General features: G+C 45.1%; 1 long non-coding RNA gene, 1 other non-coding gene and 1 pseudogene across 6 annotated transcripts in view; 1 reads left to right on the top strand and 2 right to left on the bottom strand.

The window, feature by feature from the left end:
- The window catches only part of LOC148005761 (uncharacterized), a 17,843-nt gene extending 3,361 nt beyond the window's left edge, over window positions 1-14,482 (top strand). Inside the window, exons 2-4 of one of the 2 annotated variants that reach the window (XR_015620848.1) lie at window positions 5,146-5,242; window positions 5,478-7,525; window positions 14,184-14,482. This is a non-coding gene — a long non-coding RNA (uncharacterized LOC148005761). The remainder of the gene's footprint in view (window positions 1-5,145; window positions 5,243-5,477; window positions 7,526-14,183) is intronic. The other variant, XR_015620849.1, reaches the window with a different exon arrangement.
- The window catches only part of LOC134486932 (uncharacterized), a 27,778-nt gene continuing 3,457 nt past the window's right edge, over window positions 2,850-27,170 (bottom strand). The window contains exons 3-6 of one of the 4 annotated variants that reach the window (XR_015620845.1): window positions 13,791-14,006; window positions 6,753-6,968; window positions 3,812-6,407; window positions 2,850-3,252 (exon numbers count right to left, since the gene is read on the bottom strand). This is a non-coding gene — a transcript (uncharacterized LOC134486932). Of the gene's footprint in view, window positions 3,253-3,675; window positions 6,408-6,752; window positions 6,969-13,790; window positions 14,007-27,170 lie in introns of those variants that run through there. The other 3 variants (XR_015620847.1, XR_015620844.1, XR_015620846.1) reach the window with 3 other exon arrangements.
- On the bottom strand, window positions 11,756-12,204 carry LOC148005762 (prothymosin alpha pseudogene; annotated as a pseudogene).

The following is a 27,170-nucleotide window of genomic DNA, read 5'->3' as shown; positions in this document are numbered from 1 at the left end:
TTTAGTTTTTGACAGGGTTTCTCTGTGTAGCCCTGGCTGTCCTAGAACTCTCTCTGTAGACCAGGCTGGCCTTGAACTCAGAGATCCTGACCTCTGCCTCCTGGGTTCTGGGATTAAAGGCGTACACCACCACCGCTTGGCTGGGGGAGTCAGTTCTGTACTTCCACCAGGGATGGGTTCCAGAGATCAACGTGATGTTCGGTGGGCGGTGCTGTCACGGGACAGGCTAGTACCTCAGGTACTTTTTAACGCTGTGATAAAGACCATAACCACAAGCATCATGGGAAAGGAAGGATTTGCTCAGCATCCTTGTGCTGATCACTGTCAAGCACCGAGGGAAGCCAAGACAAAAACTCGTCCAGCAAGACCCAGGAGGCAGGGACTGAAGCGGGTACCAAGAAGTCTGCTTATTGGCTTGTTCAGCCTGCTTTTGTACACAACACAGAGCCATGGTGGGTGGCACTGCCCGTCAGTGATCTGGGCCCTCCCACATCAATCATTAATCAAGAAAATGCCCCACCAACTTGCATATAGGCCAATCAAATGGAGCGATTCCTCAGTGGCCACTCCCTCTTCCCAGATGTACCAAGTCAACAAAATGGAACCCTCGTAGTTATCTGTGAGCCCTTGATCAGAATCCTTCCTGAAGAGTGGGTCTAAGACGTGAATGGGGTTCCATTCCCACACTCTGATTCAGAACAAAGACGACAGACAAAAGGCCTTTGCAGGAATAGACTACATAAAGGGGATTTACATTGAAAGGATAATTGGGCAAATTGGAGGCCTAATAGAACAGACCTGTGACTGTGGTACTGGCACCTGTAGCGCAGGCCTTCAGGCTCCTGCCCTGCCCCTCCCTTGAGACAGGAGCTTTCTCCATCTCTGATTCTGTGTTTCTGTTCATCCTGCTTCCCAGTTTATGAACCTGCCCCTTACCAAATGTTGTCCCCCCCCACAACAGCCTCGTGTTTCCTCCTTTGCTCATGGACACACATTGCTGTTTCAAAGTTAAGACAGAGCCTCGCAGCGTGGTGCACACCGTCAGTGTCAGTGCTGGAGGCAGAGTGGGTGGATCTCTGTGATGAGACTGTCCCTTCTATACCCACTTTGACAACGGGACTGTAGGCCAAGGGTTAACCCAGCTCTGCCGGGCTCCAGCAGAGAGAATTTCCTGCAGACAATTCTGGAGGACAGCCCCAGCCAAGGCTGTCTGGAAGAAAGCACATCTTAACAGAATCTTGCTTCCAATAAGAACCAGTACGTTGGCTCGGTCTCTATGACTTCCCCCCAAACTACTGACCGGTTGAATATCTCAGACTCTGTAATGAGGAGAATGCAAATAAACCAGAGGGCAGAGGGACCTACCAGAGATGGGTAAATCCTTGCCAGAAAATTATGTGAGTTTGGAAGCTCAAACAGGAACTCCTTCAGTGAACTACAGAAAGTGATCTCAAAGCTAACAATTTCCATAGATAAGACAGCAGAGTGTCTTTGCTGAAATTCCCTAAACAAGCGGAGGAAATTAAAAAGGCCTATTTCAAAGCATGAGACAAAAATATAGACATGCAAATTCTGTGGTGAATGATGGGATTGGAACAGAACCAGGAAATTCGCCATGCAAAGGCTGTGGGTTCCCAGAGAGAAAGGAGCACGAAGGTTATAAAAATGACAGCTGAAGTTTCTCTGGGCTGAAACTCCAGACCAGATAGAAAAAGAAACACACTCAGCCGTGTACAAGTAAAAAGCACGTGTCAAAACTCAAAGTCTTATACCCTTGCAGGCAGCAAGCAGGTTCCAGTTCACCAAAATTGAATGTGGGTTAATGAGAGAAACGGCCTCCAACATGGACCCAGCCAAGGACCGGATGAAAGATCTGTAAAGGCTTAGCAGACTTCACAAAGTATCCCATCTGAGAAGAGGTTTTAAGAAAACATGCTAAGCAAACAGAGGATGAATCAGAACAGAGAGGTCAAGACAGAAGATGGAGAGGAAAGAGAGAAGCAGAGGAAGCAAACCATGACTTATATATTTGTATCTAAATCTATTTATAAAGTGTAATACACTTGCTAAGTAAGAACTCAAGACAGGTGGAACTCACTATGGGGGAGGGGAAATTCTAATGGAGACTAAATGATCTCAATTAAACGTTGGGATCAGGTGGCTGGGATTCTGGGGAGAAAACTACACCCCAGATGTGTAAGAGAGGAGAAAGTGAGGAGACAGAGAAAGGTGCAAAGTGAACATAATCTAAAGTTCTCATTTCCTTGGGGTGGGAGGATAATCGTAACATGATAACATTGTGGGGCTGCCTGTATCTTTGTACACTGGAAGAGTTCATGTGTGTCCGACGGCATACACCCAGATTGTACTATCTGAACGTTTTTTTGTAGTTGCTAGTTTTTTGAGACAAAGTCTTGGTATGTATCCCATGCTGACCTTGAACTCTTGGTTTCTGTGCCTCAGCCTTGTGAGTGCTGGGAACAAGAGAAACCAATTGATACAAAGAAGCAAACACATCCCACAGGAGAGCAAATCCAAGTGAACGGAATTCTGCGGCTGCGAGACTAGTTGTTCCATAAATCAAAGTCAGATGAATATTTACCTAAGAGTAACACACAGCAAAGTGATAAAGTTTCCCAATGAAGATATGGGCGAGAGATAGGAGGAAAAAAAAAAAAAAAAAACAACCAACAACAAAAGCAAATGTCTGTTGACTTCAAGTCAGTAGAATTCAGTCTACAGCCCAGGCATGAGGGGGCGGGGCAGGGCCTTCCAAGAAACCGGATGCAATTTAGATGCAATAAGAATTCTCTTTTCTTTCTTTAAATGTTTTTTCATTTTTTCTTTTTAGCTTTCCTTTTTACTTTACTTTGTTCTGTGGTCTGAGTGTTCTGTATGCATGTACCTATGTGCACCTTATGTGTACCCGAATCCTGCCACGGTCAGATTGGATCCCCTGGAAAGGCAGTTATGAACCATTGTGAGCCACCATGTAGGTCCTGGGAACTGAACCTAAGTCCTCTACAAGAACAACAAATGCTCTTAACCATGGAACTAACTTATCACCCCATTTTCTTTTTAAAAATTTATTGCATTTATTTATCTACTTTGAAGGGAGGCCTGTGTATGTGGAGGTCAGAGGACAGCTTTTGGTGGTTGGTTCTTGCGTTCTGCCATGTGGATACTGGGGGATAGAACTCAGGTCTTCAGGCTTGGTAGCAAGTGCCTTTGCCTGCTGAGCCATCTCATTGGCTAGGACAAAAAATAATTTTAAGACGTCAGTTTTCCAAAATCGAAGTGTATAGTTAACTTAGTTCCAACCTTAAATTCCAATCTTAAAGAAAGGGCAGGGAAACGTTTGAAAAACATTTGAAAAATTGACTGAGGGCTGAGGAGATGGCTCGGTGGGTAAAGCACTTTTTGTGCAAGCCTGAGGGCCTGAGTTTGAATCCTCAGACCGAATGTAAAGTGACAGCTAGCATCTATAACCCCAGGGCTCCTGCAGATAGATGGGACACCCACACTCACACATACAAACATGTGCACATATGAAGATTATTTTTAAAAAATTACTGAAGTGGGGCTAGGGGTGCATTCCAATGGTAGAGTGGTTGCCTAGTGCGCAGAAAAACCCTGGGTTCAATACCCAGCACCATAAAACATAGTGAGAAAATATCAGTTTTTGTGTGAATTTTTTTTGGGGGGGGGAATGTAAACAAATTTCTACTCAATGGGGCCATCAACTACAAACCAAAATACAACCTTATTTTGATATTCGAGTTGGGGAACTGAGTTTATAGGGTTTACTTACAGAGCATGAGTGGGGGTCACTACAGGAGAAGGAGTGACCCCAAAGCAGCCACATCACTGAAAAGTCTCAACCGCGTACTTGAGCTCCCACTTCAGTTGACTGTCCACACTGTGTAGACTCCATCACGTCCAGAGAACAGCTTGTACAGAATTATCCAAGGCTGGGATGGAGGTGTAGGTATGGCTAGAATCCAGATTAGGGTTCAATGAGCTGTTCCACCTCATTCTTCCATGGGAGTCTCAATCCCAAGGGTCTATTATTGCAAGTAGTAGTCGAAACTGCAAAAAGAGCACGTGGTGACTTCATGAAGGGGTCTTAACATCTCATTCTGTCTGGCGGTCAGCTCTCCCGGTTAGTTTTGCTGTTAACTCGACACAGTCTAGAGTCATCTGAGGGAGTCTCAACTGACAAATTCCCAGATCAGATTGGCCTAGAGCCATGTCTGTGAGAGATTGTCTTGACTAATGAATGACGTGAGTGGGGCCAGCCCACCGTGGGCAGCAGCATCCCTAGACGGTAGTGTCCGTTACGCTGGGAGAGCAGGGTTCTCCCACACGGTGCAGCCTATAAGGCAGGGTAAAGGGCAAAGATTAACCTGTGGGTTGAAAGGAAGAAGCCCTAAGTAGGTGAGTAGCTGTGAAAAAGCATGATGGTCTCACTGGGAAGACACGGAAACTATATTGGTGTTGCCCCCCATCCTCAGTGAGCGCCATGCAGGGCTTGCATCCCGAGTTGGCAGTGGAGCATGCTGGGTAAAATCAGAACCTTTTCTGCAACCCAAGAGGTTGATTCAGGCTCCAGTTGCCCACACCTCTGCCCCCCGACAGGTCCTTGTTCATCCTTACTCTCTGCCATTTTCCATCCCCACTGCAGATTCTAAGTTTCAGGCAGAGATGTGTGAGTGTGCGGGAATGGTGTGTACAGAATCATGTCCTGTTGAATACATTTAAGAGATTTATTAGGCAGTTTGTCCTGTGGGGCCACCGTAGGGTATACTGATGGCAGGCAGTACCTTCTATACTTTTGGCTACATGACAGAGCCTTTGGTCCCTAGTCTACAAACCTCTCTATCATGTTTCTGTGGGAAATACTGCAGGTCGCTCTAACATAATGGCATTTATCTAAACAGAAAGTGTTGGATGAAGTGGAAACTTAAGGGTTCTTGGAAAGTCAGTTGGATAGGCAACACGTGAAGGAATGTTTCGCTGAAGTAGACACAGGAGAGGATGTTCTGCTAAAACAAGGACATCTTTCATCATGTGAAAGGACACATGATGAAAGATTTTGTTACCGACACACATGTACTGATCTGCCTTACACTGTGCATTTGTCAGGACGCCATAGAGAGACACGCACCAGAAAGCTTCTGCCGGTGAGTTGCAGTTTCTTGCTGCATCCAAGGACTCGGGCTGATTGGATGCACGTGCTGAGGTAAGGCATGTGGAGGACACGTGGTGTTTGGACGGTATAAATAGGACTCAAGGGAGTGATGGAGGCTGAGCTCCATTGGCTGGCACAGCTAGTTGTGCAACGCTCGTGGGTCTCAAGTCTTCCCTGATCTTCACTTACTTCCCTGAGAGGCACAGATGAGAGAATGTCTCCTGGTGTTCCTCTTGGTCCCTCCTGCTGACTGGAGCTGAGGCTGAGGCCTGACTGTCTCTGCTAGGGCATAGCACTCCTGTTGCTAACCCGACTCTACTGAGCTGGACCGCTGGTGTATCTGTGAAGTGTCCGAGAGTGGATCGAGCTGCCACTGCCTGCTGACCTGTGAACTGAGCTGCCGATTTCCAGATAACACAGATGGGAGATGCTCCAAAGAACCTTTCTGAACAGTCTACTTCCCTCCCCTCCCCTCCCCTCCCCTCCCCTGGTATCCTTCCTTTTCCACTACCTCTGGAGGGTGGTGGGTTACAAGGAAGGTTAAAGCACTTAAGAACCAGCATTAAAAATAGGATTTGAAAAAAAGTTAACGTTACAATAAGACACTAGGATTTTTTTTTAGCTCCATTATAATCTTATGATACCGTGTATTCTCTCTATTGGTAAACAGAATATTGTTGTGAAGAGGTGTGTGTGTGTGGTAGGACATACCTGCAATTTCAGCACTTGGAAGATTAAGGCAGAGTGATCATCGTGAGTTCAAGGCCAGCCCATGCCTGAGAGTGAGACCTCGTCCCAAAGTCAAATCAAGTCAGACAAACAAAAACCCAAGCCAGCCCACGCTGTTGTACATCGTGTAGCCGTGTGCATGCACAAATGAACACCCCCCCCTCCAATGGCTATTCTTCTTTTATTGGGCCTGGACTGACGGCCACACTAGATGAAAGACAGAGACCTGTTTATGGTATTATTCTTTCAACTTTGCTTTAGGCTCCATTTTTCCCCCCAAGGAGAAATATATGTGCAAAGGGTTTTGTTATAACTTCGACAGAGCAAATCCAACTTTGCTAAGAGGCGAGGCTCTGAGAGCCGCTGTGGAATGTGTGCCTGCCCCTGGTAAGTTCTTGTGCCGGTTTCCATGCCCTGGCAGTGTTTGACACCTTCACACTTGGCTCAGAAATTAAATCCATGCAGTCATCGCTTCTCATATCAGCTTCTTTAAAAAGAAGGAGGAAGAGAAATAAAACGTATGGTAAGAGCCCAGTAAAACAAAATCCCCACTGTGCAGTTGCTTCTAAAGCTGATTTGATGGTCTTCATTTTCACCTTCTCCCGCCTGTTCTAAGCTCCATTAAGCAGGACTTTATGGACAAAGTTTGCCTGGGGTAACCAAGACTTTATCTGTGAGCGTCCTGAACCCTCACCACTAGACCTTTTCCCAGCTGGCAGTCAAGGGGCACCGGACCAAGAGCCACTTGGGCACCCTCACTGTGGGCTCCTATTCTGTGTTTGACTCCAGAAGGCATTTAGAGCCAAGCACCCCTGCCAGGTCCCTCACCCACCTCAATAAGGAGTTCCGAGTCAGGCACAGTCACCATAAGTATGGGCTCTACTCTGGTGCATGTCTTTGCCGCCAGCTCCTGAGTGGTCAACTCCATGACTGCCACTGCAGTGTGTGTGTGACTCAGTGGATGAGCTCGGGCCAGCGCTGACTTCTATACCATGTGGCTGGTGATGGACTGCTCAGTTCCCCACTTGCTTCTGTCAACCATCTGGAGCTGAGGGAATGAGGGGGTCACAAACCACAACGATGGGGGTCCACGACTGCTCCCTTGGCAGAGTTTTGCTCCCTTAGAAGAGTTGTGGAGCCAGGGTTAGAAATAGATAACGGGGCCAGAGGCTCGGGGACAGCCTTCTGTCTCAGGTTTCCTCCGTCAGCTAGTTGGTTTATAACAAGTTGACAACAACCAGTGGAGCCCACCCTCTGAATTTCCAACCTAAGGAGGGTAGACTTGTTAAGACCCGTGCAAGTGTGAAGTGTCCAATAACCTTGTCTCTCCTTAGATGAGTCAGACTCTCACTACCTCAACCTGTGGGTCACAACCATTGGAAAACATTCCCAGTTCCATTAGGAACCGAGGCACTGCTCAGTAGCAGGATTACAGCTATGAAGTAGCGATAAAAATTCTTTCATGGCTATGAGTCACCCTGAGGAACTGCATTAAAGGGTCAGGAAGGCTGAGAATCACTGCACCATGAAGTCCTGGTCTGGAGCCTTCTTAGTAGACTCTGCCACCCTTGAACTTACAAAGACCCGCCTGCCTCTGCCTCCCAGGTATGGGGATTAATGGTGTGTACCACCATGACCAGTTTCTTCAACTTCAGTACATAAATTATTCTTAGCCCCAAATTCTTTCCACCCTTGGGGCTGTTGGGTTTTGAGTCCCCAGTTTCATTTTGCTGTAAATGCCCTTGTGTTTCCTTCTGACACTTCATTCTGAGTTTTGAGCCATTATTTTGTACTGCTGTAATGTCTGGGTTTCTTCTTCGTCTTCCTCTTCTCCTCCCCTGCCTCCCCGTCTTCTTCAGTTGAGTCTTGCTATGTGCTCTTGGCTGGGCAGCAAGCTACTAAGACCACACTGTCTGCCAGTCGTCCTGCCCGCACTTGCCAAGGGCTGCGACTCCAGACGTGCCAATGTTTGGCTATCGAGCCGGCCTTTCCACGAAAGCGTTGGCTCTCCTTGTCAAATCAGTGCCGTCGGAGTAAATCAGATGTCTTGGGTGTTGCTATTCCAGACATGACCATAGAAAAGCCTGAGGTAAGCCGCCGAGAGATCTACCAGCAGTCTTGAGGTTCGGAGATCAAACAGCCCACAAATCCCTTTCAGGATGCTACCTGAGGCCCACGGTTGTCCTCCTGGCTCTGAAGCTACTGTGACAGGTTTTATTCATGTATTTACTTAGGAAGAGATCTTGCTAAGCCATTAATCCCAGCACTTGGAAGGTAGACAGATTACTGTGAGTTTGAGGTCAGTCTGGGCTACAGAGTGAGTTCCAGGACAGCCAAAGCTCTATAGTGAGACCCCGTCTTAAGCAGATGGGGGTGGGGGGAAGGAAGGGGAGAGAAAACAGGGTGGGAGAAAGGGGTCTCAGGTTTTGTGTAGGTCATGCTGGCCTGGAACTCATCACTGTGACACTGGCCTCTGAGAAAGCCTAACCTACTACTGACACTGACTACTGACTACTAAGGATATCCACAGATGTTCACACATGAATCCCCACTGCCTATGAATATGTGACTTTGCCTGAAAATGTAGACACACTTTAAAAAGGAAAAAGGAGCTGGGCATAGTGGTGTATACCTTTAATCCCCACATTCAGAGGCGGATACAGGTGGAACTCTGAGTTCAAGGCCAGCCTGGTCTATGGAGGCATATTTCTCACTTCATTGAGTTCTTCTATGTATCACCCTTCTCTCCACCCCAATCCCTTCCAATCCCCCAACACTAAGTAGGTGAGAAAGAAGATTAGAGGGAAAGGCAGAGATCTCTTTAGACCACTTCCTATGGATTATGGGCAAGGTCAATTTCTGTAGGCATATTTTGTCACAACCCACTTTAATAAGGGTTCAACCTCTCCGCTCCCTCTAGACCACCCACCAGACGTAGTGGAAGAGGAAGGGCATTAGGATACAGGGGATGCGGACTTGCTTAGAAATAGTTCTTTTTGGGCGATTCCAATTTTTGTTGTTCTGAGTCCAGTCCACTAGCAGTAAGCGAGGCCAGTTCAATCCATAGGAACGGCAAGGCTCACCCATCGCTCTGAGTTCAGTGAAGCGACGAGAAGCCATAGGAACCTCATGAGAAGTTCTTCAGCGAGTTTCTCTCTCTTCTTCGCCACAGGCGAAGCTCAGCACCTCAGTGTAAGATGAGCTAACACATTCATGCTGTCAGTGAAGACTGGTGAGGTGGGGGGAGGCAAGCTTGCTCCAGCTCCCACTGTCTGCGGGGCCATATTTATATTCTTTCTCAACATCGTGCATCCTTTCATGTGTCTGCTACAGCAAAAACACCTCGTCGCCTGTGTGCCCCAGCAAAACATCATTCGACGTAACTCACTTCCCAAAGAAACCAGAAGTTTCCGTGTCAAATCTTCATTGTCAGGGTATCATCAAACTAGCAATTCAGAAAACCAGCAAACCAGCAAACCAACCCAGCAAACGCAACAACAGGAACCAGCAGCCTCTCAGGGCTCTGGCATTTATACCCTCTCAAAAGTCCCCAGAATTCCAAACATAAACGATCCGCATCTGGAAAAAGTCACTCCCCTCCTAGAGCAGGAGACAAATCACGGTTAGCAGCTGAGGGCGCTCTGAAGCAGCCCCATATCCCACACCTGGGATTAAAACAAGACCATAATGTAAAGAAACCAAAATCATCACTACATTCCCCCCCTTTAGTCCAATAAATGGCCTTGTCCCTAACATCAATCAACTAGAAACAATCAAAACAGTCATGAGAACTATCAAATAAGAATTACATTCACAGTGTGCAGTCCATTCGTTTTTGGTGAACTTGGAGAAAGCATTCCATTCCCTATCCTGCCCTGGTGACTCCAAAGTTCTGTACCTAAATCGCTTTCTTATCATAACTTCCATTTATCAACCTAAAACATCTTTTAGACCTTAAAACATTTTCACGGATCCTAGACAACTCAAGCTTTTCTGTCTTCAATCTTTAATAAGGAAAACTGTAAGGCTGTAACTATCCAGTCTTCAACCCCATCAGAGACCCGAGAAGAGTAAATTGTACTCAAGTAAGCAGGAAGTGCAGGGCAAGCAGCTTCCAAAACTATAGAAATGACAGATGGCTGGCTACCTGGTCAGTCACCCAAGGTTCCCTGTGTCAGTGTGGCGTCCAGTCTTTGGCCAGCAGGCCCAGAATACCTGACAGACTTATTTATGAAGCAGGAGTTTTGAAGAATTGCCCTGCCTTGTCTTGGCAAAGTTGGCAGTTGACTTCCCAGTGTCCTGCTTGTCCGCACTTTGGGCAGCAATGCTGTCAGCAGGTGAGGTAAGGAGTGATACTTTATTTTATCTTTTTATTTATTTATTGCCTAGTGGCCATCTTTGCTGCAATGAAAGCGAACTCCAGATGGAGGTTCTTCCGTGCCCGTCTTCTTTGAAGTAGATCGGGGTGCTGCCAGGAGCTCATGTGACTCTCTGTCAGAAGAGCCTTTTATTCTTTTTTTTTTTTTTTTTTTTTTTCCTTTTTTTTTTTTTTTTTTTTTATTAACTTGAGTATTTCTTATATACATTTCGAGTGTTATTCCCTTTCCCGGTTTCCGGGCAAACATCCCCCTCCCCCCTCCCCTTCCTTATGGGTGTTCCCCTCCCAACCCTCCCCCCATTGCCGCCCTCCCCCCATAGACTAGTTCACTGTGGGTTCAGTCTTAGCAGGACCCAGGGCTTCCCCTTCCACTGGTGCTCTTACTAGGATATTCATTGCTACCTATGGGGTCAGAGTCCAGGGTCAGTCCATGTATAGTCTTTAGGTAGTGGCTTAGTCCCTGGAGAGCCTTTTATTCTTAAACATTTTTTTTTTTTTGGTTCTTTTTTTTTCGGAGCTGGGGACCGAACCCAGGGCCTTGCGCTTCCTAGGCAAGCGCTCTACCACTGAGCTAAATCCCCAGCCCCTATTCTTAAACATCTTAAAGGAAGTATTCTGCGGATCTCTAAAGTGTTTGAGGACATTCTATCTAGCTATCTGACTAGACCAAAGCTGCTTGCTTCTTGCTTAACTTTGAAAACGTACCCAGGAGGCTCAACAAAGCTTGTTTCTGTAACTAACTAAATCAGTACCTGACAAGACTGCCAGTTTGATTACTTATAGATGGCCAATTCTTTTTTTTTTTTTTTAAATTCCGGTTTATTGTTGGACATTGTTTCACACATGCATCAAACAGGCCAAAATAAATAAACAAACAGCAACTTCATAGACAAAAAAAAAAAAAAAAAAAAAAAAGGAAAACATCTTTTCATCTTTGGCCTTTTTAACCATCTCATACAAACCAACTACTTATAGTACATCTAGGAACATTCACAAAAAAAGCTACTGGAATGCTCGGACTAAGATTGCCTTTTTGTTGTTGTTTTTGGATTTTTTTACAAGGTTTTTTTTTTTTCTCCTTCGAGTATAATGAACATGATCACACCACAAGTACAGTCTGAAGTAGGACAGAAAACTCTCTGAAGGCTGGTTTGGTCACCCGTTACCATTAAAAATGGCTGACCCCTAACAGTATGTACAAAAATATAAAATGTAAATACAAAATACAAACAAATTTTCCTTTTAAAGTATTTTTAAGAAAAAAAGCAGAGCCTGGGAAGTTCTGGTTCTTTTCTCCTCCCATGTTGCCAATTCATGTGGTGGTTTTGGTGGGGTGGTGGAGAGCGCGTGTCACCTGTGGGTGGCACTCCCCGCAGTGGGTGGGCAGGGCCTGCTTCTCTACGCGATGGTGACCCCGTTTAAATTCTGAGACGGAAGTGGACGGTGAATAGGTCACGGTGCGTAAGGTTAGCTTTTCCGTTTGCTGTCCGGTCATCCTCATCAGTCTTCTGCTTCTTGGTGTCAACATCATCATCCTCATCATCCTCAGCTACCCGCTTGCCCGTAGGAGCCTCAGCTTCCTCATCTTCATCTCCATCCTCTTCCTCACCATCACCTTCTTCCTCCTCCTCCTCCTCCCCACCTTCTTCCTCTTCTTCATCGACCTCATTGTCAGCTTCCTGCTCCCCATTTTCCTCATTTCGAGCGTTCCCATTGGCAGGCGCACGTCTTCCATTCTCTGCCTCCTCCCCAGCTTCCTTCTCCTTCAAGTCCTTGGTGGTGATCTCGGAGCTGCTGTCCACTGCCGCGTCCGACATGGTGGGGCACGCCGGTGGTCCGATGCTACGAGTAAGGAATTAGTCGAGTTTCGAGGACTCTGGCGAAAGAGCTGCCGGAGTCCGCGTTGGAGGAGATGGTGGGTGGCAGTGGGTGGCGAAGGTGGCTGCAGTAAGCGCAGAGCACGACCCGGGAACAATGTCTAGATGGCCAATTCTTAATTATCCTAAACAATTTCCAGTAGTGTCTTTCATAAGACTAGAACTTCACATTTTTAAGTGAGTTGCATTCAAATTATATGCACATATACCTTAAATAAGAGTTGAATCATATAGAGTATGTTGTAGCAAATATAACCTTAAATTTCTATCAGTATACACTAATCCATACCCATGTAAAATATTTGAGACTTGTTGCTTTTTTTAGTCTGAAGAGAGATATAATAACCTACCTTCTTTTTTCTTTTAAAAGGAGATACAATAATTTATCCGTTCTTTTGTCCCTATGTGCCTACTGCCCATGAAGGCAAAGGCCCAGGAACACCAGTGGTTACATTGTAACACTGAGTTTTCAGGGTTAGAGCAAGAAGTTAATTTGTGGCCAAATTTAGAACAGCATTGCTCAGGAGCACGCATGAGATCATCAGTGCTTAGTTGAGGTTTTTCTCCCTGGCTGACCAGCGGGAAATACTCATATTCTTTTGCTGGGGGACCTTGAGCTGGCGGGGCCCCCATTTAATTTCCTGATGGCAAGAGATCACTTTGTATGTCCCTCCTGGACCTGCACTCATTAGTACCTTTTGCCACAAGGCCCACATACCCTGGGAAGCCTAGGTGTTTTTTCTGGTTTGTATCTCAGGAAACCATTGCCACTGGAAATGGCTTGTTCCTTTCTCTGGCAGAAAGTACTGAATTTTTCACAATTACCACACTGGACATTTTGAGCTCTGAGACTTTAGCAGCTTGGAAACAATTTTTTTGTAAATGGCCGAATTCACAGCAGTTGAGGAGCCAGTTTTGATATCTGAGACCTTTAGCTATAACTTGTCCCTCTATATTGGCATGATTGCCTGTGAGAGACAATATCGTCGTGTCCTTATCCACTTGCCCATTGGCACTGCTCATACCTTGATGGTCTAATAACCCTTTTACATTTGGTGTTTGCATTCTCAAATGCCAAGATATCTACCAGTACCCGTCTTGCATCAGGGTCTGATATGGCTTTGCTTGCAACAATCTTTGCAAGAAATCTGTTAAGGCTGTCCCAGAGCCCTGTACAATCTTAGTGAATGAGGTGGATCCTTTCCCAAGCTCCTCAACCTTCTCCCAAGCTCTTAAAGCCACCAAGTGACATTGCTATAGTGATATCAGCAAGTTGAATCCATTCTTGTAGGGCAGAATACTGCCCCTCACCAAGCAATTGATCTTTACCTATATTCATTCCCCTTGCTCTATTTCTTTATCCAATATTCTTTGGTTCCTCCCTCTATGACATTAACCATTGTAACTGCTGACCAGCCTCTAGCTCAGCTGTGAACAAACCTTTCCATGTTGGGGGGAATAATTCTGTTTTGGGTAACCCAAACCATTACTTAATATTTGACACAGGGGAATGCAGCCTCTTTAAAATGCTTCAGATCTATCATTTTATAGGACGCCACATTATCTCATCATAGTCATGATCAGCACCCCTGGGAGACATGTGCTGCATAATTACCTGGAAATCTGATGGTGACTTCATAACTCCAGGCCCCACTCCCGCAGCAGCACACTTGGCCCCTTTCTCTTGAAACGGGTTGTCACTCTGCACAGCCTCTTGCTCCTCCTGGCTCCATACTCTTCCCAGGGGCTGTGGGGACTTGAGACTGAAACTGAGCCATGCAGGGCAGGGCCAAGATCTGCCTTCTGGCCTGGTTTGCTTCCCTCTTCCATCCTGAGGAAAGTTCACTCTCGGTCATCAGGTCTGAGTCTTTTTGTTTCCCCTTTTCGGGTCCCAAGCATTTCCATTTTTACCCATAACCTCTCGGTTGCAAGGCCTGCAACCCTTTTAAAAACGAGAGAACAGAGTGACCCTTCTCGGTTCCCATTTCATCCACTTTTTGTTTTGCAGACCTTCCAGATCCCCTTGCAAGTTTTCAAATAGCACCATCATTCTCCCTACATTTTTTGAGACAGAAATACAGGAGGAAGATGAAGATGAAGAAGAGGAGGGAGAGGAGGAGAGGGAGAAGATCACTTTTGGGAACAAAGCAGGGGAAAACCCAGTGGCAGCAGTTGCAATAAACTTTTTTTTTTTCTATTCTTTTTTTCGGAGCTGGGGACCGAACCCAGGGCCTTGCGCTTGCTAGGCAAGCGCTCTAACACTGAGCTAAATCCCCAACCCTGCAATAAACGTTTTGCTGACATCTTAAACAGAATGTTCATCCCTTCAGGCCCTGCCATCTCCTCTACAGCATTAGGAACCAAGTTTCCCATTCTGCCGAGCCCCACAGGGCAGCATTCTGTTTGTGAGTGGACCTTCTTGTGCTACTTTATTGGGTTCTTATATCTACCACCCTTCCCTCCAATCCTTTTCAACCCCAGCACTAGTTGGTGAGGAAGATGGGTAGAGGGGGAAGAGAGTATAGATCTCTTTAGACCAGTTTCTGCTGATTAGAGGCATCAGGTTCCTACAGAGAAGTGCAGTCTTCATCGTAAGTTATGTTATCTCCAGTCTGCAAACCAGCAATCCAGGAAATTCAACAGCAGGAGAGCAGGGGAGCAGCAGGGCAGCAGCAGGGGAGCAGGGGAGCAGCAGGGCAGCAGCAGGGGAGCAGCAGGGCAGCAGCAGGGAGGCAGGGGCAGCAGCAGGGGAGCAGCAGGGGAGCAGCAGGGGAGCAGGGGCAGCAGCAGGGAGGCAGGGGCAGCAGCAGGGCAGCAGGGGCAGCAGCAGGGAGGCAGGGGTAGCAGCAGGGCAGCAGGGGCAGCAGCAGGGAGGCAGGGGCAGCAGCAGCAGGGTCAGCAGCAGCAGCAGGGGCAGCAGCAGGGAGGCAGGGGCAGCAGCAGCAGCAGGGGTAGCAGCAGGGAGGCAGGGGCAGCAGCAGGGAGGCAGGGGCAGCAGGGGTGCAGCAGGGCCAGCAGCAGGGAGGCAGGGCCAGCAGCTGCCCCAGGCCCTCTCAGTGCTCTCACATTTATACCCTCTCAAGAGTCCCCAGAATTCCAAACATAAACTCTGTAGCTGGCAAATATCGTGCCCGTCCTAGAGCACAGGACAAATCATAGTCAGTCGCTGTGGACAATCTAAGGCAGCCCCATATCCCACACCTGGGACCAAAACAAAATCATATTCACATAACATAACTGGGTTCTTAAAGAAACCAAATTTCTCACTGTAGCATGACATAGCAAGTTCCAGAATGGTTGGAGCTACAGATAGACTCTGTCGAAAATAAAATAAAGCAAGACGTTTAGAAAGAAAAGAGGAAAGAAAAGCCGCCATGTTTATGGTAGACAGGTTGTGATGCAGCAGAGAGCACTGCGAGGTAAAGGTCAGCTCTGCCCGTGTCACTGTGAACAGAGCATGAGGGGAGTGGGGGGGACAGGTTCTCATGTAACCCAAGCCGGCGTCGAACTTGCTGTGGAACCACAGCTACCCTTGCCTGTACCTCCCGAGAGCTAGGATTATACAAGTCACTATTTCTTACCTGTAAATAACAGTCTAGAATTCAACCAAGGCTTTACTAGAAAGAGATGCAAACTTTAACAAGGGCCTCTTTAAAAGTCACACCCCAAGACAGGCCGTGGTGGCATATACCTTTAGTTCCAGCACCGGGGCGGCAGGGGCAGGCTGATCTCTGAGTTTGAGGCCGGTCTGCTTTACAGAGTGAATTCCAGGACACTCAGAGCTACACAGAGAAACCCTCTCTAGGAAAAAGAAATCACACCCCAACATTAAGTCAGGAGGATGACAAGTTCAAAGTCAACCTCGTGTCTGCAGGGCTAGCTAATTTACAGGAGCTCAAGAAGAACATCGTTTCCTGGTTTACTGGTTTCTGGAAGCTGCCCAGACTCCTTGACTCACTGAGTCCCATCCCTTGGTTAAAACCAAGGCTGAGCTCTTGCATGAGCTCGTCTCTCTGACTCTTCCTCCTCCTGGAATGTCTTCTCTGGGAAAAGCCCTTGCTTTGAGGTCCCCTGAAATCAAAGTGGAATGACTAGGATAGAAAGGGTGCTTGTCCAACTAGAGGGCCTTCACTCGAGCACAACCACATTTTGTCAGGACAAGTCACATACTCAGGCAGCTAGGATTAGTGTGTGAACATTTGGATGTCCTTAAGTCTGCCATGATCAGTAGGTTAGGGTTTCCCCGAGGCCAGTGATGATGAAGGTACAGCTTCTCATGACTGCTTGGTACTTGCATGATCAAAATGAGACAGGTGAACCCCTTTCCACATAAATTCACAGCTGGGTCCCCTCCCCCAATCAGCCTTGATAATCCATTCTAGCTAATCAATCTAGCTAGGGACAGTCAGGGCAAGGCCAGGCTTTGCCTGTGTTTCCATGTTCTGCTGCTTCTCTCAGGGTGTCCAGACATCACAATACACCGGGCTGGAAGGACGAAGTAGAATCCGGAATGGTTGGGTGTTGTTGTAAAAATATAATAAATAAAAAGCTGTCTTTTACCCTGCTCTAGATCCCGCACCGCAGTGCCCCATGATATCTGATAGATATCTTAAAACTCAGCAAAGCCTCTCACCCGCTCTGCTCCATCCCATATCTCACTGCCGAAGGCCTCTCTCTGAGCCATCAGCAATCTCTCTACCTATCTAGTTCCCAAGGCAGGTTTCCATGCCAGAAACACATCCCAACTGTGAGGCAGCCCAGACCAGCAGCCCCACACTCTCTTACACTTAAATCTACACATGAAAGAACACACAACACAATAACCTTTGACCCAATTTGATAAGATATAATTGCCCACCTAAACATACAAAGCCCTGTACAAATCCATCCCTTAAGAACATTGATAACAACCTGTAAAGGAACAGCATGGAATTTAACGTCAGCTGCCATATTGTCCACAGCTACTCTCTCCCTCCTCCTCTTCTGTTCCAGTCTCCTCCTCTTCCTTCAAACTTTTCTCCCGCCCATCCTTCCTTCTCATCCAATGACAGGCCTCCTTCTATCTTGTACCTGCCTCACCTGTGACATCATCCCACATTCTAGACTTTTGTCTTGAGAGTTGTATTTTACAGAGTGTGCCTGCTTGGATTCCTGGTCTCAAGGGCTTTCAGCTGGGTCCAGTCAGGACACATCAACTACAGCATTTGCTTCATTCTTCCTACCCCTACCCCCAAGAATATCTCAACGCCCACGTACAGCTTGAAGAAGTTAAGGAGGAGTCGTTGCTCCAATTCCCTGGACTTTTGTGGGGGCTGAAAGTGGTTATTCTAAAGTTGTTTATGAGGAATTTAAAATTTGTTGTAATTTAACAGGGAGGAATTAGCTAGATTGAGTTGTACAGTCATAATCTCATTTGGTAACTAAGCTAAAATCGTATCTTTGCTTTGGTATAGAATTTACTTGTCAGAAAAGTTTAAAAGTACAAGGTTTAGAGCCAGTCCTTCTTTTGATGTCATTACAAACTTCTGAGTTGATCACACATGTGAGTTAAGGGCCAAATAGCAAATTCATGGCTCTGAGTTTGTGAGAGTACTTTCAAGATAATATTAAGATATAAAGACAACAGTCCAGATTGTCTTATATAGATGGCTTTCAAAATGTCAGAAATCCACAAAATTTGAGATTTAAAGTTATTTATCTTTTGTTGAGACATACGTGCTCCTAACAGTTCCCCTTTGGCAGATTTAATGAAGAATTTGAACATCTCTACCTCCAGATGAGGCAATACTTTGTGGCTAGGCAGCCACTGGACAAAACTGCCTGTTTCATCTGCAGACTAATACTGTCCAGAAAAGGACAAATTATGCAGAATAGTTGACTGATAAACTCTGCCAAGACAGGATTATCAGCCCTTTAAAATCTGCATTTCAAGAGTCTGTCAGTTGATTTTGGGCTAGAAGGCTGAAGACTTGCGCTCACATGCTGCTAACAGGGGACTGTGCTAGTGGAAATTTGTCTCTACAACCTCTCAGTTCTGGAAGCCATGTTAGGCTTCCAATGTGTATAGATATTGGTCATTCTCAGATTTCTGATGGGGTTGAAGACTGGTAGTCTCATAGACAACCCAAGCTGTTTAGCATTGAAAAAGATAATAAATTTGAAAGGGTCGTTTTTCAGATGGCATACGATCTCAAACCAGGATATAAGTCAGATATAGAATTATAGTCTTTTAGATAGATGACAAGGTGCTTTAGTTAATAGACAAAACTGATGAACTGAGTGTTGAGTGTATTGTATGTTTTATAAATTGTAGAATGGTAATAATTGTACTCAATTTATATATAAGTGAAAAGGCCTTTTTTTTTTTTTTTTGGTTCTTTTTTTTTTTTTTCCGGAGCTGGGGACCGAACCCAGGGCCTTGCGCTTCCTAGGTAAGCGCTCTACCACTGAGCTAAATCCCCAGCCCCGTGAAAAGGCCTTTTAACTGGACAAAAAGGGGGAAATGTTGTGGTTTGCCCTGGAGTTATCTGTATTTTGATGCTAATTCCACTGCCCCAAGGACGACAGCCTAGTCACATACTCAGGACTCAGGTGACTTCACCAGAACCTTCTCCCCATTGAATTTCTAAAGTACAGGTGAGGGGCAGGTACAGGATAGAAGGAGGCCTGTCATTGGAGGAGAAGGAAGGATGGGCGGGAGATAAGTTTGAAGGAAGAGGGTGAGACTGAAACAGAAAGGAGGGAGAGATAGGAGAAAGAGGGAGAGAAGCCGTGGCAGGACAATATGGCGGGTGATGTTAAGATTCCACACTGTACCTTTACAGGTTGTTACAAATGTTCTTTTCTTTCTTTTCTTTTTTTTCTTTTTTCTTTTTTTTAGAGGGCAAGCACTCTACCACTGAGCTAAATCTCCAACCCCATTACAAATGTTAAGGGATGGATGGGTACAGGGCTTTGTATGTTGAGGTGGGCAATTATATCTTACCAATTGGATCAAAGATTATTGTGTTGTGTGGTTTTTTATGTGACGGTTTGAGTGTAGGAAAGTGTGCAGTGGCTGGAGACACTGGGCTACCGTAGAATTGGGATGTGTGTTTCTGGCATGGAAACCTGCCTTGGGAACTAGATAGGTAGAGAGATTGCTGCTAGGCTCAGAGAGAGGCCTTCGGCAGTGTGATAGGGGATGGAGCAGAGCAGGTAAGAGGCTTTGCTGACTGAGAATTAAGATATCCAGCAGAGAGGAGCGGCAGGACCCCTGTGCCAGAGACACCCCGGACCCTGAAGGAAACAGACCGGATAAAAAGTTCTCTGCACCCAAATCCCGTGGGAGGGAGAGCTAAACCTTCAGAGAGGCAGACAAGCCTGGGAAACCAGAAGAGACTGCTCCCTGCACACACATCTCGGACGCCAGAGGAAAAAGCCAAAGACCATCTGGAACCCTGGTGCACTGAAGCTCCCGGAAGGGGCGGCACAGGTCTTCCTGGTTGCTGCCGCTGCAGAGAGCCCCTGGGCAGCACCCCACGAGCGAACCTGAGCCTCGGGACCACAGGTAAGACCAAATTTTCTGCTGCAAGAAAGCTGCCTGGTGAACTCAAGACACAGGCCCACAGGAACAGCTGAAGACCTGTAGAGAGGAAAAACTACACGCCCGAAAGCAGAACACTCTGTCCCCATAACTGACTGAAAGAGAGGAAAACAGGTCTACAGCACTCCTGACACACAGGCTTATAGGACAGTCTAGCCACTGTCAGAAATAGCAGAACAAAGTAACACTAGAGATAATCTGATGGCGAGAGGCAAGCGCAGGAACCCAAGCAACAGAAACCAAGACTACATGCCATCATCGGAGCCCAATTCTCCCACCAAAACAAACATGGAATATCCAAACACACCAGAAAAGCAAGATCTAGTTTCAAAATCATATTTGATCATGATGCTGGAGGACTTCAAGAAAGAAATGAACACACTTAGGGAAACACAGGAAAACATTAATAAACAAGTAGAAGCCTACAGAGAGGAATCGCAAAAATCCCTGAAAGAATTCCAGGAAAACACAATCAAACAGTTGAAGGAATTAAAAATGGAAATAGAAGCAATCAAGAAAGAACACATGGAAACAACCCTGGATATAGAAAACCAAAAGAAGAGACAAGGAGCTGTAGATACAAGCTTCACCAACAGAATACAAGAGATGGAAGAGAGAATCTCAGGAGCAGAAGATTCCATAGAAATCATTGACTCAACTGTCAAAGATAATGTAAAGCGGAAAAAGCTACTGGTCCAAAATATACAGGAAATCCAGGACTCAATGAGAAGATCAAACCTAAGGATAATAGGTATAGAAGAGAGTGAAGACTCCCAGCTCAAAGGACCAGTAAATATCTTCAACAAAATCATAGAAGAAAACTTCCCAAACCTAAAGGAAGAGATACCCATAAGCATACAAGAAGCCTACAGAACTCCAAATAGATTGGACCAGAAAAGAAACACCTCCCGTCACATAATTGTCAAAACACCAAACGCACAAAATAAAGAAAGAATATTAAAAGCAGTAAGGGAAAAAGGTCAAGTAACATATAAAGGGAGACCTATCAGAATCACACCAGACTTCTCGCCAGAAACTATGAAGGCCAGAAGATCCTGGACTGATGTTATACAGACCCTAAGAGAACACAAATGCCAGCCCAGGTTACTGTATCCAGCAAAACTCTCAATTAACATTGATGGAGAAACCAAGATATTCCATGACAAAACCAAATTTACACAATATCTTTCTACAAATCCAGCACTACAAAGGATAATAAATGGTAAAGCCCAACATAAGGAGGCAAGCTATACCCTAGAAGAAGCAAGAAACTAATCGTCTTGGCAACAAAACAAAGAGAATGAAAGCACACAAACATAACCTCACATCCAAATATGAATATAACGGGAAGCAATAATCACTATTCCTTAATATCTCTCAACATCAATGGCCTCAACTCCCCAATAAAAAGACATAGATTAACAAACTGGATACGCAATGAGGACCCTGCATTCTGCTGCCTACAGGAAACACACCTCAGAGACAAAGACAGACACTACCTCAGAGTGAAAGGCTGGAAAACAACTTTCCAAGCAAATGGTCAGAAGAAGCAAGCTGGAGTAGCCATTCTAATATCAAATAAAATCAATTTTCAATTAAAAGTCATCAAAAAAGATAAGGAAGGACACTTCATATTCATCAAAGGAAAAATCAACCAAGATGAACTCTCAATCCTAAATATCTATGCCCCAAATACAAGGGCACCTACATACGTAAAAGAAACCTTACTAAAGCTCAAAACACACATTGCACCTCACACAATAATACTGGGAGATTTCAACACCCCACTCTCATCAATGGACAGATCATGGAAACAGAAATTAAACAGTGATGTCGACAGACTAAGAGAAGTCATGAGCCAAATGGACTTAACGGATATTTATAGAACATTCTATCCTAAAGCAAAAGGATATACCTTCTTCTCAGCTCCTCATGGTACTTTCTCCAAAATTGACCATATAATTGGTCAAAAAACGGGCCTCAACAGGTACAGAAAGATAGAAATAATCCCATGCGTGCTATCGGACCACCACGGCCTAAAACTGGTCTTCAATAACAATAAGGGAAGAATGCCCACACATACGTGGAAATTGAACAATGCTCTACTCAATGATAACCTGGTCAAGGAAGAAATAAAGAAAGAAATTAAAAACTTTTTAGAATTTAATGAAAATGAAGATACAACATACTCAAACTTATGGGACACAATGAAAGCTGTGCTAAGAGGAAAACTCATAGTCCTGAGTGCCTGCAGAAAGAAACAGGAAAGAGCATATGTCAGCAGCTTGACAGCACACCTAAAAGCTCTAGAACAAAAAGAAGCAAATACACCAAGGAGGAGTAGAAGGCAGGAAATAATCAAACTCAGAGCTGAAATCAACCAAGTAGAAACAAAAAGGACCATAGAAAGAATCAACAGAACCAAAAGTTGGTTCTTTGAGAAAATCAACAAGATAGATAAACCCTTAGCCAGACTAATGAGAGGACACAGAGAGTGCGTCCAAATTAACAAAATCAGAAATGAAAAGGGAGACATAACTACAGATTCGGAGGAAATTCAAAAAATCATCAGATCTTACTATAAAAACCTATATTCAACAAAATTTGAAAATCTTCAGGAAATGGACAATTTCCTAGACAGATACCAGGTATCGAGGTTAAATCAGGAACAGATAAACCAGTTAAACAACCCCATAACTCCTAAGGAAATAGAAGCAGTCATTAAAGGTCTCCCAACCAAAAAGAGCCCAGGTCCAGACGGGTTTAGTGCAGAATTCTATCAAACCTTCATAGAAGACCTCATACCAATATTATCCAAACTATTCCACAAAATTGAAACAGATGGAGCCCTACCGAATTCCTTCTACGAAGCCACAATTACTCTTATACCTAAACCACACAAAGACACAACAAAGAAAGAGAACTTCAAACCAATTTCCCTTATGAATATCGACGCAAAAATACTCAATAAAATTCTGGCAAACCGAATTCAAGAGCACATCAAAACAATCATCCACCATGATCAAGTAGGCTTCATCCCAGGCATGCAGGGATGGTTTAATATACGGAAAACCATCAACGTGATCCATTATATAAACAAACTGAAAGAACAGAACCACATGATCATTTCATTAGATGCTGAGAAAGCATTTGACAAAATTCAACACCCCTTCATGATAAAAGTCCTGGAAAGAATAGGAATTCAAGGCCCATACCTAAACATAGTAAAAGCCATATACAGCAAACCAGTTGCTAACATTAAACTAAATGGAGAGAAACTTGAAGCAATCCCACTAAAATCAGGGACTAGACAAGGCTGCCCACTCTCTCCCTACTTATTCAATATAGTTCTTGAAGTTCTAGCCAGAGCAATCAGACAACAAAAGGAGATCAAAGGGATACAGATCGGAAAAGAAGAGGTCAAAATATCACTATTTGCAGATGACATGATAGTATATTTAAGTGATCCCAAAAGTTCCACCAGAGAACTACTAAAGCTGATAAACAACTTCAGCAAAGTGGCTGGGTATAAAATTAACTCAAATAAATCAGTTGCCTTCCTCTATACAAAAGAGAAACAAGCCGAGAAAGAAATTAGGGAAACGACACCCTTCATAATAGACCCAAATAATATAAAGTACCTCGGTGTGACTTTAACCAAGCAAGTAAAAGATCTGTACAATAAGAACTTCAAGACACTGAGGAAAGAAATTGAAGAAGACCTCAGAAGATGGAAAGATCTCCCATGCTTATGGATTGGCAGGATTAATATAGTAAAAATGGCCATTTTACCAAAAGTAATCTACAGATTCAATGCAATCCCCATCAAAATACCAATCCAATTCTTCAAAGAGTTAGACAGAACAATTTGCAAATTCATCTGGAATAACAAAAAACCCAGGATAGCTAAAGCTATCCTCAACAATACAAGGACTTCAGGGGGAATCACTATTCCTGAACTCAAGCAGTATTACAGAGCAATAGTGATAAAAACTGCATGGTATTGGTACAGAGACAGACAGATAGACCAATGGAATAGAATTGAAGACCCAGAAATGAACCCACACACCTATGGTCACTTGATTTTTGACAAAGGAGCCAAAACCATCCAATGGAAAAAAGATAGCATTTTCAGCAAATGGTGCTGGTTCAACTGGAGGGCAACATGTAGAAGAATGCAGATCGATCCATGCTTATCACCCTGTACAAAGCTTAAGTCCAAGTGGATCAAGGACCTCCACATCAAACCAGACACACTCAAACTAATAGAAGAAAAACTAGGGAAGCATCTGGAACACATGGGCACTGGAAAAAATTTCCTGAACAAAACACCAATGGCTTATGCTCTAAGATCAAGAATCGACAAATGGGATCTCATAAAACTGCAAAGCTTCTGTAAGGCAAAGGACACTGTGGTTAGGACAAAACGGCAACCAACAGATTGGGAAAAGATCTTTACCAATCCTACAACAGATAGAGGCCTTATATCCAAAATATACAAAGAACTCAAGAAGTTAGACCGCAGGGAAACAAATAACCCTATTAAAAAATGGGGTTCAGAGCTAAACAAAGAATTCACAGCTGAGGAATGCCGAATGGCTGAGAAACACCTAAAGAAATGTTCAACATCTTTAGTCATAAGGGAAATGCAAATCAAAACAACCCTGAGATTTCACCTCACACCAGTGCGATTGGCTAAGATCAAAAACTCAGGTGACAGCAGATGCTGTCGAGGATGTGGAGAAAGAGGAACACTCCTCCATTGTTGGTGGGGTTGCAGACTGGTAAAACCATTCTGGAAATCAGTCTGGAGGTTCCTCAGAAAATTGGACATTGAACTGCCTGAGGATCCAGCTATACCTCTCTTGGGCATATACCCAAAAGATGCCTCAACATATAAAAGAGACATGTGCTCCACTATGTTCATCGCAGCCTTATTTATAATAGCCAGAAACTGGAAAGAACCCAGATGCCCTTCAACAGAGGAATGGATACAGAAAATGTGGTACATCTACACAATGGAATATTACTCAGCTATCAAAAACAACGAGTTTATGAAATTCGTAGGCAAATGGTTGGAACTGGAAAATATCATCCTGAGTGAGGTAACCCAATCACAGAAAGACATACATGGTATGCACTCATTGATAAGTGCCTATTAGCCCAAATGCTTGAATTACCCTAGATGCCTAGAACAAATGAAACTCAAGACGGATGATCAAAATGTGAATGCTTCACTCCTTCTTTAAATGAGGAAAAAGAATACCCTTGGCAGGGAAGGGAGAGGCAAAGATTAAAACAGAGACTGAAGGAACACCCATTCAGAGCCTGCCCCACATGTGGCCCATACATATACAGCCACCCAATTAGACAAGATGGATGAAGCAAAGAAGTGCAGACGGACAGGAGCCGGATGTAGATCGCTCTTGAGAGACACAGCCAGAATACAGCAAATACAGAGGCGAATGCCAGCAGCAAACCACTGAACTGAGAATAGGTCCCCTATTGAAGGAATCAGAGAAAGAACTGGAAAAGCTTGAAGGGGCTCGAGACCCCAAAAGTACAACAATGTCAAGCAACCAGAGCTTCCAGGGACTAAGCCACTACCTAAAGACTATACATGGACTGACCCTGGACTCTGACCCCATAGGTAGCAATGAATATCCTAGTAAGAGCACCAGTGGAAGGGGAAGCCCTGGGTCCTGCTAAGACTGAACCCCCAGTGAACTAGTCTATGGGGGGTGGGCGGCAATGGGGGGAGGGTTGGGAGGGGAACACCCATAAGGAAGGGGAGGGGGATGTTTGCCCGGAAACCGGGAAAGGGAATAACACTCGAAATGTATATAAGAAATACTCAAGTTAATAAAAAAAAAAAAAAAAAGATATCCAGCAGATATCTAAGGACACTGCGGTGCTGGACCTAGAGCGGGTAAAAGACAACCATTCATTTTTTTATATTTTTACAACAACGGTTGGGATCTGTAGGATCTCCATTCAGTTGGGAGTGCTGTGAGGGAGAGGGGTAGAAGGCCTTCTCTAAGGATTTTAATGTTAACAGCTTTTAGACAACTCAATGAAACAGCTCTCTTAGACAAACTTCAGTGAAAACTCCCTGTGTGTATACATGTTATTTGGTGTAAATAAGAGTTATTTATATGTGAACCTTGGAGAGTGGGAAGGAGTTTTCAGGGCGAATGTAAACCATTGGCTGGAGCTTAAGGCACTGTGCGCACCTCATTTACAAAGAGGGGCCTCCCAAGGATCCCAGGTACTTGCTGGGCAGGTTCTTATCTGGAAAGAGGGAGATGAACCTGGAGTTTTGTCAAGGGCTACACGACCTTCCTCTGGTACAGGGTGTGGGGGTCAGGCAGAGGAGAGGAAGTATTGCTGGAAAAGGAAGGCCTCCATTTTGTGGAGAGTTCAGATGAGCTCTCTAGACTATGAACGAACTTGAAGAGCAGGATCCGACATTTGCCATTTGGCCTCATGCTATCAGATCTTAGGTGATGACACTGTGGTCCTGAAATGCACAGCTCTGATCTCTCAGTTCTTAAAGCCTGTAGTGTTTCTGACAGTGTGGGTAGAACTCAGTCCCAGACCTCCCTTTGAGAGATAATGTGAATGCCAATACAAAAGCCTTCATGCACACCCAGGGAGGGGGAGACTTGTTCCCCTTACCCATTTCCCATCTGTAAAGTACAAGACCATCTAGAAATCAATTCTGAAGTACCTGAAGGGGTTTGCAACCCCATAAGAAGAACACAATATCAACCAACCAGATCCCCGCCCCCCACCTAGAGCTCCCAGGGACTAAACCACCATCCCAAGAGTACACAGGGATGGACCCATGGCTCCAGCCGCATATGTAGCAGAGGATGGCCTTGCTGGGCATAAAAGGGAGGAGAGGCCCTTGGTCCTGTCAAGGCTTGATGCCCCAGTGTAGGGGAATGTCAGGTGGGAGTTCAGCCTACAGGATCTGTCGAATTTCATGTACCAGGGGTGGTGGATGTAGACAAGCTGACCGAAGGGGACAGAGAATGTCATGAGGAGATAGTTCACCATCACCAATAAAGAGAAAATCCAGACCCTCCCGATGAAGACTTCTTTTTTTTTTTTTTTTTTTTTTTTTGGTTCTTTTTTTGGGAGGTGGGGACCGAACCCAGGGCCTTGTGCTTCCTAGGCAAGCGCTCTGCCACTGAGCTAAATCCCCAACCCCCCCCCATGAAGACTTCTAAGGCAATGCTGTGTGCTGGGCCTCTCAGCTCAGCTCCATCTAGGGGCCACTTTCTTAAGACTCTCATAGATGCTGTTTTCCAGTGTACAACCGAACCTCGGCTTACATCCATATACTGGGGTTCTGAGATCTGAGACTTTGTCTCTAGTCCGTGGAATCCCCACCAGCCTCTTTAC

The sequence above is a fragment of the Rattus norvegicus genome, chromosome 5 (genome assembly GCF_021556685.1).
Source record: "Rattus norvegicus strain SHRSP/BbbUtx chromosome 5, alternate assembly SHRSP_T2T, whole genome shotgun sequence".
Classification (NCBI taxonomy): domain Eukaryota; kingdom Metazoa; phylum Chordata; class Mammalia; order Rodentia; family Muridae; genus Rattus; species Rattus norvegicus.
This window is presented reverse-complemented; position numbering and strand designations above follow the sequence as displayed.